This window comes from Myxine glutinosa, chromosome 6, assembly GCF_964187855.1.
Source record: "Myxine glutinosa chromosome 6, kmMyxGlut1.1, whole genome shotgun sequence".
Taxonomy (NCBI): domain Eukaryota; kingdom Metazoa; phylum Chordata; class Myxini; order Myxiniformes; family Myxinidae; genus Myxine; species Myxine glutinosa.
In genome coordinates, this window is record NC_136266.1 from 145106906 (window position 1) to 145129451 (window position 22546).

At 49.9% G+C, this 22546-nt stretch overlaps 1 protein-coding gene across 4 annotated transcripts in view; it reads right to left on the reverse strand.

Annotated features, from left to right (window-relative positions):
- Window positions 1-8003, reverse strand: part of ACOT7 (acyl-CoA thioesterase 7) — a 105695-nt gene extending 97692 nt beyond the window's left edge. For 2 of the 4 annotated variants that reach the window (XM_078780659.1, XM_078780656.1), the window contains exon 1: window positions 7815-8002. The gene's annotated coding sequence lies outside the window, so the exon portion shown is untranslated. Of the gene's footprint in view, window positions 1-7814 lie in introns of all 4 variants that reach the window. The other 2 variants (XM_078780660.1, XM_078780652.1) reach the window with 2 other exon arrangements.
- Window positions 8004-22546: the final 14543 nt, after the last annotated feature.

A 22546-nucleotide genomic window follows, 5' to 3' on the forward strand; every position in this document is an offset into this window, starting at 1 on the left:
AATATTTGTATGCAGAACGTTTTAGATTACACGGACAAGAGGTACAGCATAGGAAGGTGGGCACTTAAACACGGTATTATATAAGCCCCGACAGACCACAGATAAACGGGACAAGACTGACTCACACAGGGATTGATGGCAAGGAAGGGCAGAATCGATGGCTCAAGGTGCACCTTGGCTCAGGGACAGGATCCACACGGTCTGGTCCAGATACTCGGGGAGGTATCGTCGCGCTGGAGGTGGCGTCTGTTTCTCCTCAAGCTGGGGGCGCATCTGACGTCACCTCCGGTAAGTGGCTGCGTATATCCAGCGGGGAGTGACACGCCCTCGGCTCGTTAGCTCCGCCCCAGATGGAATCGGCCCGCCGCTTCTTATTGGGTGCGGGGGGTTACCGGGCTCCGCCCTTGACGAGGAGCTGACAGTCAGCCCCTGTGTGGTAACCCCGTCAAGGCACGTGGTCAATGGCGGCTAACCAAGCCGGAGTGAGGACGCGCACTCCACGCGCCGCTGCCGCGCCGCCCCCGCTGTTGTTGTAGTTGTTGTTGTTGTTGTTGTTCCATGAGATGATGGGAGGATGCGGAGATGAGGTTGTGGGGAGGTATTGGGAGGTCCTAAACTCACTACTGGTGCCATACAATCACATTCTGGTGCAACGAAGAGTCAGAATTAATGGAAACGAGTCCTTAACTGACATAGACTAAGAATAACTAGCAAGATGTCCTATAGTTGTCTACGTGAGATGCGGTGAACCTGGGCACGACATTTAATGGGGGAAAAAGGGGAAGGTCGGTTCTACAGAGTGTTGTTTACAGACAATGGGACTAGGGAATGGGGGATTGGGGATAGTTGGGGTGTATTGGGGAAATAGGGGAATATTTACAAGCGGATATGGATGGAGGCCAAATCCCATATCCGCAACAATATATATATATATATATATATATATATATATATATATATATAGGGCTTGAGATCCCCCTCCCCCTTTGTGCTCTCTTACTGTTTGACTAATTACCAAGTATAACCAATGTTGTTCTGTTTTGCGAATTGTTATATGCAAGTATAACCAATTATGTTTTGTTGTGGTTACTTGCAGTATTCTCTTTGATACTTTTATACTTTTATTCCTTTCTTATCCTTTGAAAGCTTGTTAAAACCTTATAAGGAGATATATCTATCAACCCATCCCAACTCTCTCTTCCTCATATGTGGTGATTTCAACTGTCAACATGCCAGTTGGCTGGGTGTGGGTACCGCTCTCACCAGCCATGGCTCTTCAGCAAAGGACTTCTGTGACTCACTGGGACTGACACAATCTGCCAATTTCCCGACCCGGATTTCAGTCAACGGAGCATCTTCTCTTCTGGACTTGGTTATGACTAACTTCCCTGAAAATGTCTGCTGCTCTTCTTCTGCTCCAATCGGCTCTTCTGATCATGTGCTTGTTAAAGTGGACATCTCTCTGACCATTCTCAGAGAGCCTCCTCAGCGTCGACGAGTCTGGCATTTCACTCAGGCCAACTGGCACGGTCTTCAAGCAGCCATCAATCATCTGGACTGGTCTCCCATCTCTACTGCCTCTGACATAAATTCTTCCTGGGAATTCTTCCAAAGCAAACTGCTCTCTCTCATGCACAGATTTATCCCATCTCCTCTTCTGTTGTCTTATCCTTCCTCCCGTCCATGGTACACGGAATCTTGTGGTGAGGCTATTGCCCAGAAACAACTTGCTTTCGTCTCCTGGAAAGCAAATCCAACGGAAGGAAATCTCATTTCCTTTCACAAAGCCCGAAACAAGTGTGTGTCCACCCTCAGGAGAGCCAGGAAACAATATCTCTCAGTTCTCAGGACCGAACTCTCTTATCTGTCTCCCTCTTCCAAATCCTGGTGGCGTCTGGTCAAATCTGTTTCTGGTGTTTGTTCCCCCTCCATCCCCTCCCTCACCTCAAATGGCCACACGGCTGACTCCGCGCATGAAAAAGCTGAATACCTCAACTCTGTGTTTGCCTCTAAATCTTCTGTCCCAAACCCATCCCTCTCTGTACCCACCGTAACCAGTCGTACCCAGCTGCTCCTGGACTCTGTGTCCTTTCCTCCTGACAAGGTGGAAAAGTTTCTGTCAACCCTCGACTCGGATTCTGCAACTGGACCTGACGGCATCAGCCCACGGGTCCTAAAATCCTGCTCTTCCGCTCTTTCACTCCCTCTCTCTGTTCTCTTCACCCTCTCTTTTGCTCAAGGTCATCTTCCATCTGCTTGGAAATCTGCCAACATCACCGCTTTGCACAAAAAAGGTGCAAAAACAGATCCCAGCAACTACAGACCAATCAGCCTTCTCCCAATTATCAGCAAAGTCATGGAATCCATCATTGCTTCAGATATGAAATCTTTCCTCTTCTCCAATGGCTTGATCTCTGATCATCAATTTGGTTTCAGACCTGGACACTCTACTCCGGACATGCTGCTTCTGCTTTCTCAACAATGGATGGAGGTCCTCAATGCCAAACAGGAAATTAGAGCAGTCTCCCTTGACATATCACGTGCCTTCGATACGGTCTGGCACCCCGCTCTGCTCACCAAACTCTCCTCTTTTGGTATCAATGAAAATCTCCATGCATGGCTGGCGGACTTCCTCTCTAGTCATAGTCAACGTGTGGCCCTGAATGGGTTTCTCTCATCTCCTCTTCCTGTTCAGGCTGGAGTTCCACAAAGCAGTGTTCTGGGCCCTGCGCTTTTTCTGGTCTTCATCAATGATCTCTCTGACTCTCTTGAAAATCCTCTGTATCTCTTTGCTGATGACTCTACTCTCTGTCGCTCCATTCTTCATCCCTCAGATCGGCAGTCTGCTGCCTCCTCACTCTCTGCAGACCTAGACAAAATCACAGACTGGGCAAACAAGTGGAACATGTCTTTCAATCCTGACAAATCTCACACTCTTACGATGTCTCTCCGAAAAGACCGACGGGACAACCCTCCCATCCACTTTCTGAAGAATCCTCTCCAATAAGTTCTGTCACTCAAGCTTTTGGGTCTCACTATCTGCCATGATCTTTCCTGGGAAAACCACATTTCAAATCTGGCCTCCAAAGCCAGTCGCCGACTGGGCATCCTCCGTCGTGCAAAGTCCTTCCTTGGCACACCTGAGCTCCTCACCACATACAAGGCTTTCATCCGCAGCTCAATGGAATACTGCTCTCCCCTCTGGGCTGGTGCTCCTGCCTCACACCTAGCTCGTCTTCACGCTGTTGAAACCAAAGCATTCAGAATCATTGGAATCTCCCGCGATGAAGCTAACTCCAAGGGCCTCTCACTCACTCACCGCAGGCAGGTTGGTGGTCTTTCCATCTTCTACCGACTCCTCTCTGGCCTTGCCCCCCAAGCTCTCTCTGGGCTCTGTCCCGCAAATATTCCTACAGGTCGCACAAGATCTGCCTGCAACCCTCTAATGGTCAAACTGCCAAAATCAAGACTCTCTGCTCACCTTCACTCCTTCATTCCTCTCTTCTCCCGCCTCTGGAACAAACTCCCTCACTCTCTTCAATCCCACTCCACCCTCCAGGTCTTTAAAACTGCTGTTCACCACCATCTCTTATCTTTCCCCATCCAAAACCTTGATCTTTTCTACCCCCGCTAATTTCACCCCAATTCCACTTTTTTGAAATACCAACTTCTGTCCTGGAAGTCCTTGGTGTCCTTGTGTTTTATACTTCTCCCTCCACCCCCCCCCCCCCCTTCCCACGCCTCCTCCCCCCAAGCCCTCTCCCTTCCACACATCTCCCTGCTCTCAAATGTTGTGTTTGTGTGCTTCCCCTTCTCTCCCCATCTTGTTTTCCACTCCCTCTTTTTGTTTGTTTTGTTTGTCTGGTTGATTTGTTTGTGAAGTAAATGTTAGCTCTTTCACGAGCCTCGATTCAGTATACAAAAAAAAAAAAAAAAAAAAAAAAAAAAATGCTTTGTACTCAGTGGAAATCCAACTGTTCCCCTTTGCTCGTTGCCTCGGTCGCAACCGTTATCTTTTTAGCCTTCCAGTGAGGCTTTTGCCAATCTCCTTCCTGTTGGCACATTTATGACTGTTCACTCCCTCTATACTTTCCCAACCAAAGGACTTATGTTACATTACTTTGTTGTTTGTGAATGCCTCATAAGGATTATATATTTTGTGTGATGTTATGCCTCAATGATGGCATGTTCTCTTTTTAATGTCGAAATCCAGCTTGTGTCCTCATTTCCCATACTATGGTCTCGGCAGCAGCTGTTATACTCCTCCTCTCCTCCAAGGATCGCAACATTCTCTTTGTTGACAGATTCATGGCTGTCCACTCCTTATTTCCTTGTTCTTTCCCTTAAGGCTTAAAGCCTCAATGATTGTCCCTTCAAGCTTCAGTGATTATGATATCAAAAGGCATAACCCTTGCCTGGCCTCGAAATCCCTTAAACTAACTGAACAGGAGGGGACTATGGTGGGGGCCATGTGAGTCCACCCCTTGTCTCCTGTCCTGATGTTAAACCACACCTCTATATTTCATATATATAATGAAGCCCTGATCGAACCTTTTTTAGAGCATTATGTTGTAGAGTTGGTCATCTGTGAGCTTCTGTTCCGACATCTTGCTTTCCACAAGCTTGTGTATAACGAGTTCTAATAAATATTAGTTGTTCCTTCCCTCAGTCTTGAGTCTAAGTCTCTGAGTCTCGAGTCCTAAGTCTCCAACCCGTCATATATATATATATATATATATATATATATATATATATATATATATATATATATATATATAAAGATATATATATATACTGTATATTCATTCATTAAAATCATTCATTAAAATTAAAACTTGTTATCATTAAAAACTTGGTTCATCATTAAAACTTGTTATCCCAGGAACTCAAGGTGTGGAACATGGTTCTATTCTCCTCATATATATATATATAAAAATATATATATTGTTACGGTCCGCGGTTAAGGATGTTGTTTGCCGAGCGAAGGCACCGCGACCTAACAGTTTTTTCCCGACTCACCCGATTCACCCAGACGTTGGCCGTATCGCGCCACAGCTATTCAATCAGGGAAAAGACAAAGACGACGGATGTGAAGAAAAGGAATAAGAAGACGAAACAAAGGTTGAAAATACTGTTACGTGGTCCCCTCGGTGAATACCTGGTCTCGGTGACCCCCGGACCATGAGAGGAACTTCGCCAGAAAGCTGTACTATATATGCGCTTTCGCCACGCAATCCATATGAATTTCACCCAAGAGACAACTGATGTTCAAGGATATATTTCCAATGGTAATGATACCATACAATTTCAATGACACAACCACGGAGATTTTCCCCGAGCAATCAACCATACACAACCATCAACAATTCTCAATCCACAATCAATTCCCTATGATTAAGATGGCCATCTTATATACGTGTGTCCCGGTGAGTACTCACGACACCCTTTTGGTCTCGGTCCCGCACAATGTCTCTGGGCCCCTCCTGACCAAGATGATGGTCGGCGTCGCCGCACTCGGGCGGTTGAACGAACCCCGGGTGGACGTGTTTCCACCGGGCAGGTATCGTACCCGGCACCCCGGCTACAGCCCCTCGCGGCCACGCGAAGCGGGGACGGGAAAGCAAGCCACAGGCCCCACGCCGCTTGCCAGGCGTGTTAGGCCCCAACGGGCGACCCATACGCGTCTTTTTAGACGGTGTCGCGCACGGCGCCAAACGCTGGGTCGGTGCACGGCCACACGACAGTTTGCCGTCCACCGGGCAGGTATCCGTCCCGGTAACTCCTCTCGCCAGACAGGCTCGGGAACGCCGCTTTTCCACACGGCTCAATCAATCCCACCTTTCGTAGGTGCGGGGCGAGGAAGAAGAATCCTCGTCCTTTTCTCCTCGTGTCTTTTTCCTTTCCTTTCCGGTCACTTCCGTTTCCGGCCACTTGTTCAGAAGGGCTCCTGACCCTCCAATCACAACAACCCTTAATATACTACACACGGATAAGCAAAGACCTGAATGGTAATCCACATACCTTCACATAAATATGTAACAATACGACTAAATTTATTTACTATTTACAGGCTCAAAATAACCAAGGAGAAGGAAAGATAATAAAATAATATACAGAAGCTTTTAGAGACACAGGGAAAATACTAGCTTATACAAACTTAATTACCTACCCAGGACAGAACAAACAAAACAAACTCACGTACGCAAATGGGGAACTTGCAGGCAGGAATGGCTGGAGGTGGGTGGCTGGAGGAAGGCACGGAGCTGGCTGGAGTTTGATCCCGCACGGGATGTCGGGCTGGACCTCGACGGCCGCCGATGCCACCAATCCTGTCGTGTGCGCGGGGTAATGGGTCGGAGCTGTTGGTGGGGGGTCTGGCGTGACGGGTTCTCTCTCCCTCTCTCACTAACTCCAGGACTCTTCCTTAGTCCAACTCTTCCTCACCACCGACAACTCAACGCAACCCCTCCACTCTACGCAACCACTGACCACCACTGACGACCAACCCAGCTCTTTCCAAAACCACACAACTCAGCTCTGCTCTGCTCTGACGACCCAGCTCTTTCCTTTGCACCTCACCACGCAGCTCAGCTCAGCTTTTGGACCTCACAACTCAGCTCTTGTCATAGCTCATCTCTCATCTCGCAGCTCTTCTGCCTTGGACCTTTTTTTGCGACTCTCTTTGGGGAACGTCCCGCGGCGGGTTATATAGGCCCCGCCCCTCAACCTTTTCGAACCTCCTCGATGTTTCTCTCCACACCCTCTCCAAGTCCAACCCCTTGTTCGTGGTTGGTTGAGTGGGGCTGACTCACTCCTCCCCTCTATGACGAGGTGGGGACCCGCCTTTCTTCCCCAACTCTGCCTCGTGGTCAATGGCGGCAATTGGAGGGGATGTAATTGCCAATTTGAGGCTTGGCCATTACGAACGGGGAAATGGAGGTTTTTGGGAATGGGAATGAAGGGAATCTATCTCTTTCACTCGGTGAAATGGAGTGTCATGTTAATGGACGACAAGGCCTTACCCTAAAAACACATAATAAGGATATAAACTACTGAACAAGGGTCTTATAGTGTCCTGCAATGTGGTGTTTCATGGAATTAACTACTGGGAAGCCCTTTTTACCTTTACACAACTCTGGAGGCCGGAGGGGCCATATCCAACCAATGTTACACAACAATTTACCACAATACAATACACACAATAAAAAAATGCAATCCTCATATCCGCAACACTGCACCCTCCTCCTCTTAGGCACGTCCCGGGCCTATAACTTTAATTTAGTGTGACACGTAGGTGTAGTTCCCTCTACTTTTAACCTGACCCTGAGTGCGACAGTTTTAAAACATCGATAAATATGTCCCGCTTCTCCATTGCACCCTGCCTAACAGACTCACGCCCACAGTTAACCGAATTGCGGAATGGTCTTCAAACTATACACTGACGGTGGGGAGCATTATTTACAGTGACGCTATTTTATTTACAAAACGCAACCCAGGACCTGTGATTGTTCTTTCTGGGGGGGGAGACAGTCTGCTCTGCATCAATGCACCATGAAAGCACCCAAAACGCACCAACACACCCTCAAGCACCAATCGGTGCACAGTCACCATTGTTCAATGAAAATAAAAACAACAACCCCTAACCCTGCAGGTGGTCTCTTGCTCTTTGGCTCCCTCTGCTGGCTATTATTATTTCTTCCAGATGTCTTTCTTTCATTTTCTTACTGGCGGCCTATTTGCAATAAAACTTGCCCAAATGTGTCCCTGTTTATTTATTTTATTTATGGCCCACAGGGCCGACTAGTGTGGTTCACCTGTGGGGCATCGGTGCCCTGTGGCCCAGGTCTGCCAGCAAGATTTCAGGCCTTCATGGCCGGTTCCAGCAGAGGGGCCACGCCCCAACCCATGGGGTCCATAAGTGGTGCTCGGCCACAGACATGTGGTCCATAATGTGGTGCATCGATGCAGACAGCTGGTTCTGGGAGTTCCGGGCGCACAATGGCGGACTCACGCATGCTCCCCTCGGCGCCCAATGGCGCACAGGTCATGTGGGAGACAAAAGGGGGGACAAGACAGATGAGCGAGGGGTAAGGTCTCAAGGGTACACATCAATAAGGCAATGCAAGGCGAAGTGCGTACGGAGAGCGAAGTGAGAAAGCTCGTCCCTACCGTACGTCACCCCCCCTGTCACCTACACTACCCTTGCCCTCACCCCATAGGTACAAAAATCTACACATTTACAAATCCGTCGCTACCGTCACGTCTTCCCCATATTTCCCATACCAAATTCGTCTCCACAATCCCTCTATCCAAAATTTGCCATCATCAATCCTCATAAGGAGGAAGAGATGGAATATCAAGCACAATGTCACACCCACGTCATGATGCGTCTCACCATCCAAACATTTGCATCATAAAAATAATAAAACATGGCATGGTGTGGAGGTACGTCATCTCAGGTGAGTGGATGTAGATGGTGCAAGGAGATTTTCATCCTAACTACTTTCTAAATGACATTAACACACTTTACACTACCCAGGGTCTTTCCCTGCCAATCCATTGGCCAACTTACACTATGGGTTCTAAAAACCAATTCCCATTGACCAAACTGTGGTGCTTCTCCATTTTGGGGTCTCACTCCCCCGATTCATCTCCCGGTGCCCTTGCACAATTTCTGGGCTGAGACGTGTAGCTCTCCCAGCAGGTCTACCCACCTGCACACCTCCACCACTGTAGTTGCCACCCGAGCTTACCTAGCTCCTCACCCTAACCTAACTAACTGGGGAAGGCCCCTCCTGGCTCTGTCACCCCACTCGGTGCCCTCTGGCACTGGGCTACCCGGGTCCGTCCTCCGGATCCTCGGGCCCCATCCACAACTACCGGCTCCCAGAGCCCACCTGCGGCCTCACCTGGCCGACATCCTCACAGTGGTGGAGTGCCCAAACCAACTACACACACTAACAGGCTACACGCCCAGCCATTTCCACAACACTAATGCACCCATCCAAATACCATTCTTCCACCACGCACCACAGATGCCAATATCCAACCACAATTTACCTATACCCTCTACCTAACACTTACACTACCCTCCCCGTGTATTCGTGATGGGGGTCCATCCTTCCCCCACTCACACCTTCACACCATCCACTCCACTCCATAGTTTCCACCATACTCACTCCACGACCATCCATTCCAATACTCCACATACTCCAGACCATTTATTCCACACAACCATTCTCCATACACCTGTCGTTGCACACCTGTGCAATCTTACATGGTGCCACCTGCACCCTTCTTCCTTCCTGGACCATTTGGTCAACACAACACACATCACCATTACTCACTCAAACCCTGCTCCATACACCTGTTCAGTTGCACACCTGTGCAATCACACCTGTTCCTCACACTCATTTACTCATACCCTGCTCAATACACTTGAATACACCTCCAACACTCACACGGCATCATCTCATCTAACTACTCCCCTCTGAAACTTGCGCTTCCCAGTCGCCCCTTTAAACTATTGCGCTCCCACGTCATTATCATCCACACTAAACTACCTGCGTCCCCACTACAGGTATCAGTCACTAACTAACCTTACCGTTACCTAATGTCATCTTCTAGGTCCCTACACATTATCCAAACCCTCCCTCGGCGAGCTTACACTGCCATAAACCCCATAAATCTAGTGCTCCTTTGCCCCCCTGCTGTGAGGGATGGTGGATTGGCAATCCCATCACATGGGGCATCTCTTACTATAAATTTTGCTCGTCCAATTTCCACAAATCAATTTTTTTTTTGCCAATCACTACCCATCATCTGCCAATCATTACTGCCAATCCTTTGCCAATCATCAAATTTTGCCTTTCTCTAATTTTGGGTCCAAAACACTATTCTCGTCACACAGTCTACTCACTAATGCCTCTTGGTGCGCCAATTCGTCTCTAAAGCTCGGCTTCGTAAAGCCGAGCAATGAATGCGGGTTGTTTGGTGCCGGCGGCTGGATACGTCCGGCACTCGGTGCAGGGAAGGAGGTTTACCCGGGCCGAGATCCCACGCACCACCTCGGCACGGAGCCATCCCATGGCCCGATCTCGACCTGCCAGAACGCCTCAACAAAAGGGGGTCGCCATGACGACCCTTCCTATCGGGCAGCCCGTTCCGCCTAGCGGAGCACGGACTGGGCCGTTCCAAACGCGGCCCAGCGTGGATCACATACGGCGGTCCTTTCGAACCTGCCGTGGTTCGGATCCCCGCTGGTCCTCGCGGCACGCGAAGCTGCCGGACGCGCACCGAGGGCCCGATTCGGCTAAATGTCGTTCTAACCGCTAACCCGGTTACCGTTGATGCCTCACCTGCATGCTTACATGCATACGCTACCCCTTTCACCCTCACTGAGCTCGATGCTCCAACGCCGCCCGTACACCCCGCATACTTCGTTATTGCACTCGCTCTTTCGCTCACAGACTTGGTCACACACCTTGTTGTGAAAATCAACCAAATCCACAACTCGTCCCATAGATAGGTTTAATTTCAATTAGATCGTAACATCATCCTGTAAAATACACCATGCAACATATATGTCAGGATCAAGGCATCATATGAGAAAGATTGGATATATCAGTCAATGCAAGCAAGCCTAGAATATAAGTGGGTACGTACCATTCAATTCTACATGTCATTGTATAAAGTCGCAGGAGTGGCCTCGAGTCGCGGACGTCCCGAGGTCTTATAGACACCGCCCAGTGGTTTAAGTGAGCGTCACACCTGGGTTCAACTTACATTTTCACCACATTCTCCCCGCCGTTAGAACTATGCTGCCACTAGGCAGGAAGCGAGCGCGCGTCAGCATTAATAGGTAGAGGAAGTCATTATATCATTATTAGGGTGTCAAAGAAATATCCCTATTGATTCTTGTCTTTGCGCCATTGTGTTATGTTTCGCACACTGTCAAAGCGTCTTTAGGGCTTCCTGGAAAGCGCTATACGAAACAAATCCATTATCAGTAGTACAGGTCAGTCGGTCCATCCGTAGAGGTCAGTGTGGCGAATTACCCTGCCAGCACAGGTTCGGAAACTACCGGGTACGTCGTCCCCAAATCCGGAGTCCCCTGCTTCGGAGTAGCCGCTGGAGGCAGGTGTCGGAGGGGCACCTCAGTGCCCTCACCGCTTCAGGCAGGGGTGTATCAGGCGAAGGGAGGGACGGCAGATGTTCTCTAGGCGCACTCATAGCCTGGTTAGCAAACATGTCCGATACTGGCAGACGATGAGCCTGTGGGTCACAATAGTCTAGTCTCACAGGCCTATGTGCTGGATAAGGTGTACCTTTGCGATATGCAACTCATTACATAAGGTGTACCTTGTCGAAGAGCGAATGTCCATTCGTCGCAATGCAACGCATTTCAGGCAGATGTGTCGATGTGGAAGATGTGTAAACCAGTAAGCCATCTCTATTCGTCGCAAGGCAACACATTACAGGAAGATGTGTCGATGTGGAAGATGTGTAAATCAGTAAGCCTCTTTACAGTAAGCTGTAACAGTAAGTAAGATTACATGACAGGAGGCCATGACAGTGTAAGTCAATTACAGTAAGTCTGTACCGGCCTAGGAGTTGTAACAGTAAGTAAGATTACATGACAGGAGGCCATTACAGTAAGTCCATTACAGTAAGTCTGTACCTGCCTTGGCTCCCAAGGGTACATGGTCGATCCACATTAGATCCATGGCATGGAATGGCCGAGGGAGAGAACCGACGAGAGCCATAACGAGAGTTACGCGATACCCCGGAGTCCCCCTGATTTGAAATCACGAGACTCGAGCGCTCTCTGACGGCAGATTGATGACGCGGAGTCATCCTCTTGGACATCCAAGAGGATGGCCCGGATGGATGGATCGACAGCCAAGAGGATGGCCCGGATGGATGGATCGCCATCCAAGAGAATGACGCGGACATATACGAATTACAAGCTCCGGCAAATAGTTTCAAGCAAAACGTTTGCCACGAGTGCCCTCCGTAGGCTGCCCGAACGACCGGCATGGCAGTTACGACGACGCACAAAACGACCGAAATGCGCCTTCCCAGCGAAGCGCGCAGAATCTCCCGACCTGCAGCACAGCGCACAGAGGATCGGAGAAGAACGGCTATACCGGCTTCCGTCCCGGAGGGATTGTCCCGGAGAGAAAACGTCGAGATCGAGAAATGGAAAACGTCCCGGATGGATCGACATCCAAGAGAATGGCCCGGATGGATAGATCGACATCCAAGAGGATGGCCCAGATGGATGGATCGACATCCAAGAGGATGGCCCGGATGGATGGATCGACATCCAAGAGAATGGCCCGGATGGATAGATCGACATCCAAGAGGATGGCCCAGATGGATGGATCGACATCCAAGAGGATGGATGGATCGACATCCAGGAGGATGGCCCGGATGGAGGGACCATCATCTCACCCCCTCACTCATCCATCCCCCCCCCCCCCCCCCCCGTCGTAAAGTGTGAGATAACAGTCGCGCATCGCGCACCGAAGTCGAGCGACCTTCACAGTCTGGGTCAGAGGGAACGCAATCAGGCAGCGGCCGGGCGAGGCGTCTCGCAGTCTCGAAATGTGTGGAGGCGAGCCAGGAGACCTGTCCTAGAATCAACAAGCCCAGAGTCAAGGGCGATCCGGCGGGCCGGTGCCCACGTGGCTTGCTCAGGAGACGAGGGAGTCGGGCGCAACGCTCAATGTCACCGTGTCATGGGGTCACCATGCACCCCCAAATGCCCCGTGCCTTATCGATTAACGGCATAAGTCCGCGATGTTGGCTAGTCGCCCTCGAAGGCCGCCACGTTATGACATGCACTTTCGGGCAGGGGCGGTCAGATTGAGTATTTCGGCTATCTGTAGAGGTACCCAGGTAGACGAACTCTGATGACGCAAGCGCGGGAAACAGTTAAATGGTGCTGTAAAGCAAACGCGTGATTTAGTCGATGACGTCATCAATTGGTTTGGGCGCGTGCGGGCGGGTTTGACGGCGAGTTCCAGCTGAGCGGTATCCCCAGACGGAGTAAAGTAGCACTCCGAAATCTAAAGTCTCGCGTCCATTGGGCAGCAGCATTCGAGCGGGCTCGAGATCGGTGTACGGAATACGAACCCGGCCGACGAGCGAAAAGTATTATCTAGGGCGCACCGCGTACGAGGGAAACCGAAAGTTGAGCTCGGCCCGTTGAACCAGTGCGGCTTCGCCGAGTCGAGAGGGCGAGTACGCCGAGTCGAGAGGGTGAGCACGCCGAGTCGAGAGGGCGAGCACGCCGAGTCGAGAGGGCGAGCATGCTTGGCAGCGATAGACTGCACGACTGAAGTAGCGTCTCGTTTGTTTAGCTGTCGGGTCAAAGGATCGAATACATATCACGCCCTGAAGTAGCGTCTCGTTTGTTAGCTTTCGGGTCAGAGGATCGAATACATATCACGCCCTGAAGTAGCGTCTCATTTTGTTAGCTTTCGGGTCAAAGGATCGAATACATATCACGCCCTGAAGTAGCGTCTCGTTTGTTAGCTTTCGGGTCAAAGGATCGAATACATATCACACCCTGAAGTAGCGTCTCGTTTGTTTAGCTTTCGGGTCGTGTTTTGTCCGGAGTTTTAGACATAGTTAGTCATATAGAATACACATGGTATACGATCATCTATCATAAGCATAAGCCCGAGTGTCGTGAAAGGCTATGAAGGTCCCACTCGACGTCCTTAGAAACTCATCCGTGCTGCGACGAGTCCTCGCATGGTGCCAAGCGAGCCTCCATTGAGGCGATTCCGGGCAGCGGGAGTTCGCCGGCCTCGTTGAGTAGCCACATGTAGGTGGGATTTCGACGAGCCGCGATCAGAATCGCCGGCCTCACAGAGTGGTGCCCGCGAAGGGCGCAGTGCGCGATTTGTGCGTAGGAGGTGATTCCACCGTGCAGCGATTGATCGGGTTGTGCCCGCGATGGGGCAGCGCGCGATTCGCGCGTAGGTGGGATTTCGACGAGCCGCGATCAGAATCGCCGGCCTCGCAGAGTGGTGCCCGCGAAGGGCGCAGTGCCCGAGCAGGCCGGAGTGAGCCGGCCGTGTGAGGCACGGCGTGATTCCGACGAGCAGTGCGCGATTCGCGCGGAGGAGGTGGTTCCACCAAGAAGCGAGTGGTCAGGGTGAGCCGGCCGTGTGAGGCACGGCGTGATTCCGATGAGCAGTGCGCGATTCGCGCGGAGGGGGTGGTTCCACCGAGAAGCGAGTGGTCAGGGTGAGCCGGCCGTGTGAGGCACGGCGTGATTCTGACGAGCAGTGCGCGATTCGCGTGGAGGAGGTGGTTCCACCGAGAAGCGAGTGGTCAGGGTGAGCCGGCCGTGTGAGGCATGGCCGACATGGGAGTTGTGATCACTCGCGTGGGAATCTCATCTCGGGCCGAGGCACGCAAATCTAGGATGATTCTCTCGGACGGAGCCGTTAGCGTTTCGAGCAACCGAGGCTAGACTCGTACCTTCGGCGCCAAGCGGGTCCGTCGTTCCGACGGGGGTTGCGGCCCAGGACATTTCCCAGTGGCCTCCTTCAGCAGGCGCCTTGCCGGAGTCCGTCATGCCTGCTCCGGCGTTCGGGCCTCAGGAGAGCAGTTTGCGTTTTGACGACGCGGTCCCGCAAAAGGCTTGCGAGGTCCCCATCGCATCCGGTCCTTTGAGGCAGACGGCGGCGAGAGTAGTCGGAGCTCCGTAGCTGGAGCTGGCTCGACGGGTCCTCCGCCGGTCATTCTTCTCCGAGGTGGGCCTCGCAGGAGCACGGAGAATGTCGGGAACGCTCGTCTGTGATCTGCATTCATCCGGCCATCGCAAGACTCGTGTCCCGCCATTTCCGAAGATCATAATTGAAATTAAGTGTTGTGAAAATCAACCAAATCCACAACTCGTCCCATAGATAGGTTTAATTTCAATTAGATCGTAACATCATCCTGTAAAATACACCATGCAACATATATGTCAGGATCAAGGCATCATATGAGAAAGATTGGATATATCAGTCAATGCAAGCAAGCCTAGAATATAAGTGGGTACGTACCATTCAATTCTACATGTCATTGTATAAAGTCGCAGGAGTGGCCTCGAGTCGCGGACGTCCCGAGGTCTTATAGACACCGCCCAGTGGTTTAAGTGAGCGTCACACCTGGGTTCAACTTACATTTTCACCACACACCTGACCACCGAATACCTTGGGAATGGGCATGAAGGGAATCTATCTCTTTCACTCGGTGCAATGGAGTGTCATGTTAATGGACGACAAGGCCTTACCCTAAAAACACATAATAAGGATTATAAAACTACTGAACAAGGGTCTTATAGTGTCCTGCCATGTGGTGTTTCATGGAATTAACTACCGGGACGCCCTTTTTACCTTTACACAACTCTGGAGGCCGGAGGGGCCATATCCAACCAATGTTACACAACAATTTACCACAATACAATACACACAATTTAAAAATGCAATCCTCATATCCGCAACAATATATATATATATATATATATATATATATATATATATATATATATATATATATATATATATATATATATATATATATATATATATATATACAGACTTGGCATTTAATATGGAATATTTTTTTTGTGGGGTGAACTTACTTTTCAAGATGTCTTATTACCCAAAGTTCATTGGAATTATGTTGAAATTATTCTAGATTTTGTTAATGTGACCTTTAAAAGAAACAAAAACCACATTTGACATTTCGAAACAAATAAATTGATCCTTGAAAGTGATGTAAACTGATATCGAACTCAATTCATGGACAGTACTGTGCTAAACTTCTGTACGTTTTCCAGAAGTATCTCTTTATTTTGCACATTAGCCACAATTTTTTTAACAAAAACAAAAGTTAAATTACGACTGGGATTACGGACAGTAAAATTACAGTTCAGTACTTCGTGTAACCCCCACGAGCATTCAGGAGAGCACGTACACGTTGAGGCATGCTGTTCACGAGATTTGCCAAGGTTTGGACAGGAATCGCTTGCCATGCAGTGACAATAGCCTGCTGCAATTCACGCACAGAGGTCGCCTGCAGGTCCAAGTGGTCGATTTGACATGTTAATTCTGCCCACAAGTTCTCTATCGGATTCATACCCGGGGACATGGCAGGCCACTCCATATGCTCTACACCACGGTCAGCAAGAAAGTGTTGGATCATGCGAGCACGATGAGGCCGTGCATTGTCATCTTGGAAGACAAAGTTTCCTCGAAAGGCTGCATGAACAAATGAAAGCAATGTTTCTTCCAGAATGGCCCTGTGCTTGAACTGGTTCAGGTTTCAATTCAGAACAACCAGGTCAGTTTTGCCCCCTGCATGAAAAGCAGCCCAAACGGTCACCCCACCACCTCCAGCTTGGACTCTTGGCATTATACAATCTTCGTTGTAGGCTTCATGCACTTGTCTGCGCACTCGGACGCGGCCATATTGACGATAGACCAGAAATCTAGACTTGTCACTGAAGATCACGTGATTCCAGTGTCCTGGCTGCCATTGACGGTGCTCTCTGGCCCACTGCAATCGGCGCTGGCGGTGTTGTCTGGTCAGACGTGGCTTTCTCAGGAGACGCCCGGCACAATAGCCTGCGTGAACCAGTCGTTGGTTGACTAGCCTTCTGGATACAGGCACATTTGTCAGTTGCTGCCACTCAGCCCTAAGCCGATTACCTGACTTGGTACCGCCATTGCGGACTAACCGGTGCAGCTGGCGATCATCCCTCCTTGTGATTCTGCGGGGACGTCCTGACCTCGGTATTTGAGTAGGGACACCCCTCTGAGCATTTCGTTTCAGGATCTTTGACACCTGACCTTGAGTGATGCCATACTGCTGAGCAATAGCATGCTGTTTCATGCCGGCATTTCGTAAGCCACCACTAAATGACAAACAGCATTGTTGAGTTGACGGACCATCTCCAGGGGAAGCGGCAATAACTTTTGTCGACATGCAGCAGTTGTTTTCCACTAATACAGAACGCAACAACCCTGATATACCCGATTGTGAAGCCAATCATCAAATTTACCTGTCCGTACATTTTGTCACGCCACCTGTGATATAATCCTGTTATTGACTTATTGCTGCGACAGACAATCAGTGACATGGTTCTTTTAACAAAGAAATCACCGAAGCATAAAAGAAACTCACCAGATTGATATACCGAGTTCAGAAAAGAAACCCAAGTCAAGAAAAAAAAATATTCCATATTAAATGCCACGTCTGTGTATATATATATATATATACTAGCTGAGGTACCCGGCTTCGCCCAGGTTGAATAAGAATAATACAAATATATGATGAAAAGAACATGTATATTTTAGAGCAATATCACAGTACATTTCCTACATGACGTTTTGTCAATTTTCAATTTCTCAAAACCTCTTGGTATAGAGGTTTTGCTCTTCCTACCTCCCCCTCTCATCCTTCATCTTACCCTACTCCTCCCTCCCCTGTCCTGTACCCGATGCTCCCCCTCTCTCTTCATCAGCGGTATGGACCTCAAACATCCGGGGCCTTCGCTCAAACCTGACTGATCTCTCATACAGGTTGCTTCTGACAATCCAGACTTGATCTGCTTAACAGAGACTTTCCTCCTTCAAGATGTCTCTGATTCCTTAATATCTCTTCCTGGTTACTCCCTCCTCCGGTATGATAGACCTGAGCCTCGGCCTGGTGGTGGGTGGCTATCTTTATCAAAAACTCTCTTCCTCACTCTCCTTGCACTGCCCTCTCTCCTCCTCACCCCCAGGAGTACCTCTGGCTACGGCTTCCTCTTCGCTCCCACCTTTTGTTCATATGTGTTCTGTACCGTCCCCCAAACAGTGATGACTCCATCTACATTTCACTGTCTGACAATATGGGACCAACTTCTATCCACTCATCCCAACTCTCTCTTCCACATATGTGGTGACTTCAATTGTCATCATGCCACCTGGTTGGGTGTGGGTTCCTCTTTCACCAGTCATGGCACCTCAGCAAAGGACTTCTGTGACTCACTGGGATTGACACAATCTGTCAATTTCCCGACCCGGATCTCAGCCAATGGAGTATCTTCTCTTCTAGACTTGGTTATGACTAACTTCCCTGCTAATGTCTGCTGCTCTTCTTCTGCTCCAATCGGTTCTTCTGATCATGTGCTTGTCAAAGTGGACATCTCTCTCGCCATTCTCAGAGAGCCTCCTCAGCGTCGACGAGTCTGGCATTTCACTCAGGCCGACTGGGACGGTCTTCAAGCAGCCATCAATCGTCTGGATTGGTCTCCCATCTCCACTGCCTCTGACATCAATTCTTCCTGGGAATTCTTCCAAAGCAAACTGATCTCTCTCATGCACAGATTTATCCCATCTCGCCTTCAGTTGTCTTACCCTTCCTCCCGTCCATGGTACACTGAATCTTGTGGTGAGGCAGTTGCCCTGAAACAACTTGCCTTTGCCTCTTGGAAGGCTAATCCAACTGAAGGAAATCTCAGTTCCTTCCACCAAGCTCGGAACAAGTGTGTGTCTACCCTCAGGAGTGCCAGGAAGCACTATCTCTCCTCACTCAAGAATGAACTCTCAAACCTGTATCCTTCCTCCAAATCCTGGTGGCGTCTGGTCAAATCCGTTTCTGGTGTTTGTTCCCCCTCCATCCCCTCCCTTACCTCAAATGGCCACACAGTTGACATCGCACGTGACAAAGCCGAATGCCTCAACTCTGTGTTTGCCTCAAAATCCTTAGTCCCAAACCCATCTCTCTCTGTTCCCACCTTTCCCAGTCGAACCAAACTGCTCCTGGACTCTGTGACCTTCTCTCCTGACAAGGTGGAGGAGTTTTTGTCAAACCTCGACTCTGATTCTGCAACTGGACCAGATGGCATCAGCCCACGGGTCCTAAAATCCTGCTCTGCCGCTCTATCTCACCCTCTCTCTGTTCTTTTCACCCTATCCTTTGCTCAAGGTCATCTGCCAGCATCCTGGAAATCAGCAAACATTACCGCTTTACACAAAAAAGGTGCAAAAACAGATCCTTGCAACTACAGACCAATCATCCTGCTCCCAATTATCAGCAAAGTCATGGAATCCATCATTGCTTCGGATATGAAATCTTTCCTCTTCTCCAATGGCTTGATCTCTGATCATCAATTTGGTTTCAGACCAGGTCACTCTACTCTGGACATGCTGCTTCTGCTGTCTCAACAATGGATGGAGGTCCTCAATGCCAAACAGGAAATCAGAGCTGTCTCCCTTGACATATCACGTGCCTTCGATACGGTCTGGCACCCAGCTCTGCTCACCAAACTCTCCTCCTATGGTATCCATGGAAATCTCCATGCATGGCTTGCGGACTTCCTCTCTGGTCGTAGTCAACATGTGGCCCTGAATGGATTTCTCTCATCTCCCCTTCCCGTTCAGGCTGGAGTTCCCCAAGGCAGTGTGCTGGGCCCTGTGCTTTTTCTGGTCTTTATCAATGATCTCTCCGACTCTCTGGAAAATCCTCTGTATCTCTTTGCTGATGACTCCACTCTCTGCCGCTCCATTCCTCTTCCCTCAGATCGGCAGTCTGCAGCCTCCTCACTCTCTGAAGACCTGGACAAAATCACAGACTGGTCAAACATGTGGAACATGTCTTTCAATCCTGACAAATCTCACACTCTTACTATGTCTCTCCGAAAAGATCGACTGGACAACCCTCCCATCTACTTTCTCAACAATCCTCTCCAAGAAGTTCTGTCGCTCAAGCTTTTGGGTCTCACCATCTGCCATGATCTTTCTTGGGAAAACCACATTTCCAAGCTGGCCTCCAAAGCCAGTCGCCGACTGGGCATCCTCCGTCGTGCGAAGTCCTTCCTAGGCACACCTGAGCTCCTCACCACATACAAGGCTTTCATCCGCAGCTCAATGGAATACTGTTCTCCCCTATGGGCTGGTGCTCCTGCCTCACACCTGGCTCGGCTTCACGCTGTTGAATCCAAAGCTTTCAGAATCATTGGAATCTCCCGCGATGAAGCTATCTCTGAGGGCCTTTCACTCACTCACCGCTGGCAGGTAGGTGGTCTTTCTGTCTTCTACCGACTCCTCTCCGGCCTTGCTCCCCCAGCTCTCTCTGTGCTCTGTCCCCCAAATATTCCTACAGGTCGCACAAGATCTGCCAGCCACCCTCTGATGGTTAAACTGCCGAAATCTCGGCTCTCTGCTCACCTTCACTCTTTCATTCCTCTTTTCTCCTGCCTCTGGATCAAACTCCCACACTCACTTCAATCACACTCCTCCCTCCAGGTCTTCAAAACAGCTGTTCACCACCATCTCTTATCTTCCCCCATCCAAAACCTTGATCTTTTCTACCCCCACTAATTCACCCCAGATCCACCTTGTTTGAAATTCCAACTTCTTTCCTGGAAGTCTTGGCAGTGTCCATATGTTTTATACCTCTCCCACCCCCCCCCCCCTTCCCATGCCTCCCCCCCAAAGCCCTCTCCCTCCCACAGTTCTCTCGATGTCTCCATGTCTCTCGGTCCCTGCTCTCAAATGTTGTGTTTGTGTCCTTCCCCCTCTCTCCCCATCTTGTCTACCGCTCCCGATGTTATTTGTTTTGTGTGTCTGTTTGTCTTTCTGTGTGATTAATGTTCGCTCTTTCACGAGCCTCGATCTTGTATACAAAAAAAAAAAAAAAAAAAAAAAAAAAAATACAACATTTCTGGTTTTCTTACTTGGTGCCAAGACATAAAGATTGCTTGGTTTTCCAACCCTCGAGCAGCCCACATACAGCTGGCCATGGGAAGTACCCGGCATTGCCGGGCGGGGGAAGGGGGGGAGGAGGAAGGGGAGGGGAACGGGGGGGGGGGGTAACGGGGGGGGGGGGAGCGGAGGGGAACGGGGTGGGGGAGGGGAACGGGGGGAGGGGAGGGGAACAGGGGGGGAGGGGAGGGGAACAGGGGGGGAGGGGAGGAGAGGGTGGGGAGGGGAGGAGAGGGTGGGGAGGGGAGGAGAGGGTGGGGAGGGGAGAAGAGGGGGGGAGGGGAGAAGAGGGGGGGAGGGGAGAAGAGGGGGGGAGGGGAGAAGAGGAGGGAGGGGAGGAGGAGAGGGGAGAAGAGGAGGGAGGGGAGGAGGGAGGGGGAGGAGGAGAGGGGAGGGGGGAGGGGAGGGGTGGGGGGGGGGGAACGGCTAGCTTGGCAAGCGATAGCAGGATTTTTACTTTTATTTTTACCTCAATGAGGGCTATATATATATCGTCCGTGCTTGGAGCCTTCAAGTTCAACATAATGTTTTTTAATGAAAAATAATGCAGATGTATAACAATCCATCAATGCAAGTTCAGAAATGAATGCAGATCCTTTACTTTGCGATACAAACAAACGCAATTCCCACCATTTCCACTCACGATCGAGGCCCTCCACAGTCGGCTTCTATCAGTTCGGCCGCGCCTCTTCTTCCTCATACAACTTCGTCTCACTTCTTTCACTCAAAATGTACGAAATTCTGCCGCATGAAATTATGTAGAGGCCTCGTCGGGGGGATATAAGGTACATAAGGAAGGCGTTGTAACAGAAGAATCAAAATAAAAGTGGAAGAACATGAGGAAATGGGAGCTATTCTGGACCCACAGCCAAACCCGACAAACCATTGCAATACACCCCGAACGTCTAGCGCCGCCACAAACCACCATGGAATTGCTGGTGACGCGGTTTTTTTAAACCATTGATATTAAAATAAAACGTAGCCTATAACCACCAGGATTTTATGCTGATTCCGAATCTGTGTCTAAAACTTTTCTCCGATGTGTAGTTCTTGAGTTATAAGCGGACATCCAGACAGACACACATATACACACACACACACACACACACACACAGACACTCCTCCTTTATATATAGAGATATATATATATACCTTAGAAAACACAATGTGTGTGTGTGTGTGTTTGTGTGTGTGTGTGTGTGTGTGTGTGTGTGTGTGTGTGTGTGTGTGTGTGTGTGTGTGTGTGTGTGTGTGTCTGTCTGTCTGTCTGTCCCCATTCATAAGGCTAGGTTTTGAAGGCTTTGAGTATTGCTTTCGGAGGGATTTGAGTGGGGCGGTTTAAGGGGAAATCTTTGAACACGACTGTGTGTCCACCGGTTAAAAGACCTAAAAGCCTCTGAGGACCCAAAAGACCCCAAGGACCCAGAAGACTGAAATAGTCCAGTGGAAAAAGTATGATATTGGGCTGAGGTGTGTTTTTTGGTATATACAATGTTTTAAAGCGTGGCGTTACGCGCGCTGCTTGCGAGCAAGGAGGAAGCGGACAAGCGGTAACTTATAAGCGTCTTTATTTCAGGAGCTCACTGTAACACTGGCGCGCTCCGGGCTGCGCGCCCGGTGTATATCATGAGGCCACGCCTACCCCTCGGGCGTGGCCACCGCCCACTTGGTGCGCGGAATGATGTCACCACGCCAGTGGGCTTTTGTGTCCGCCACACGAGCCCCCCCAGAATTCCCGCGCACCTGGAGGGCCAGTTTGCGGGACAGACGAATGACCCGGCCGAAGC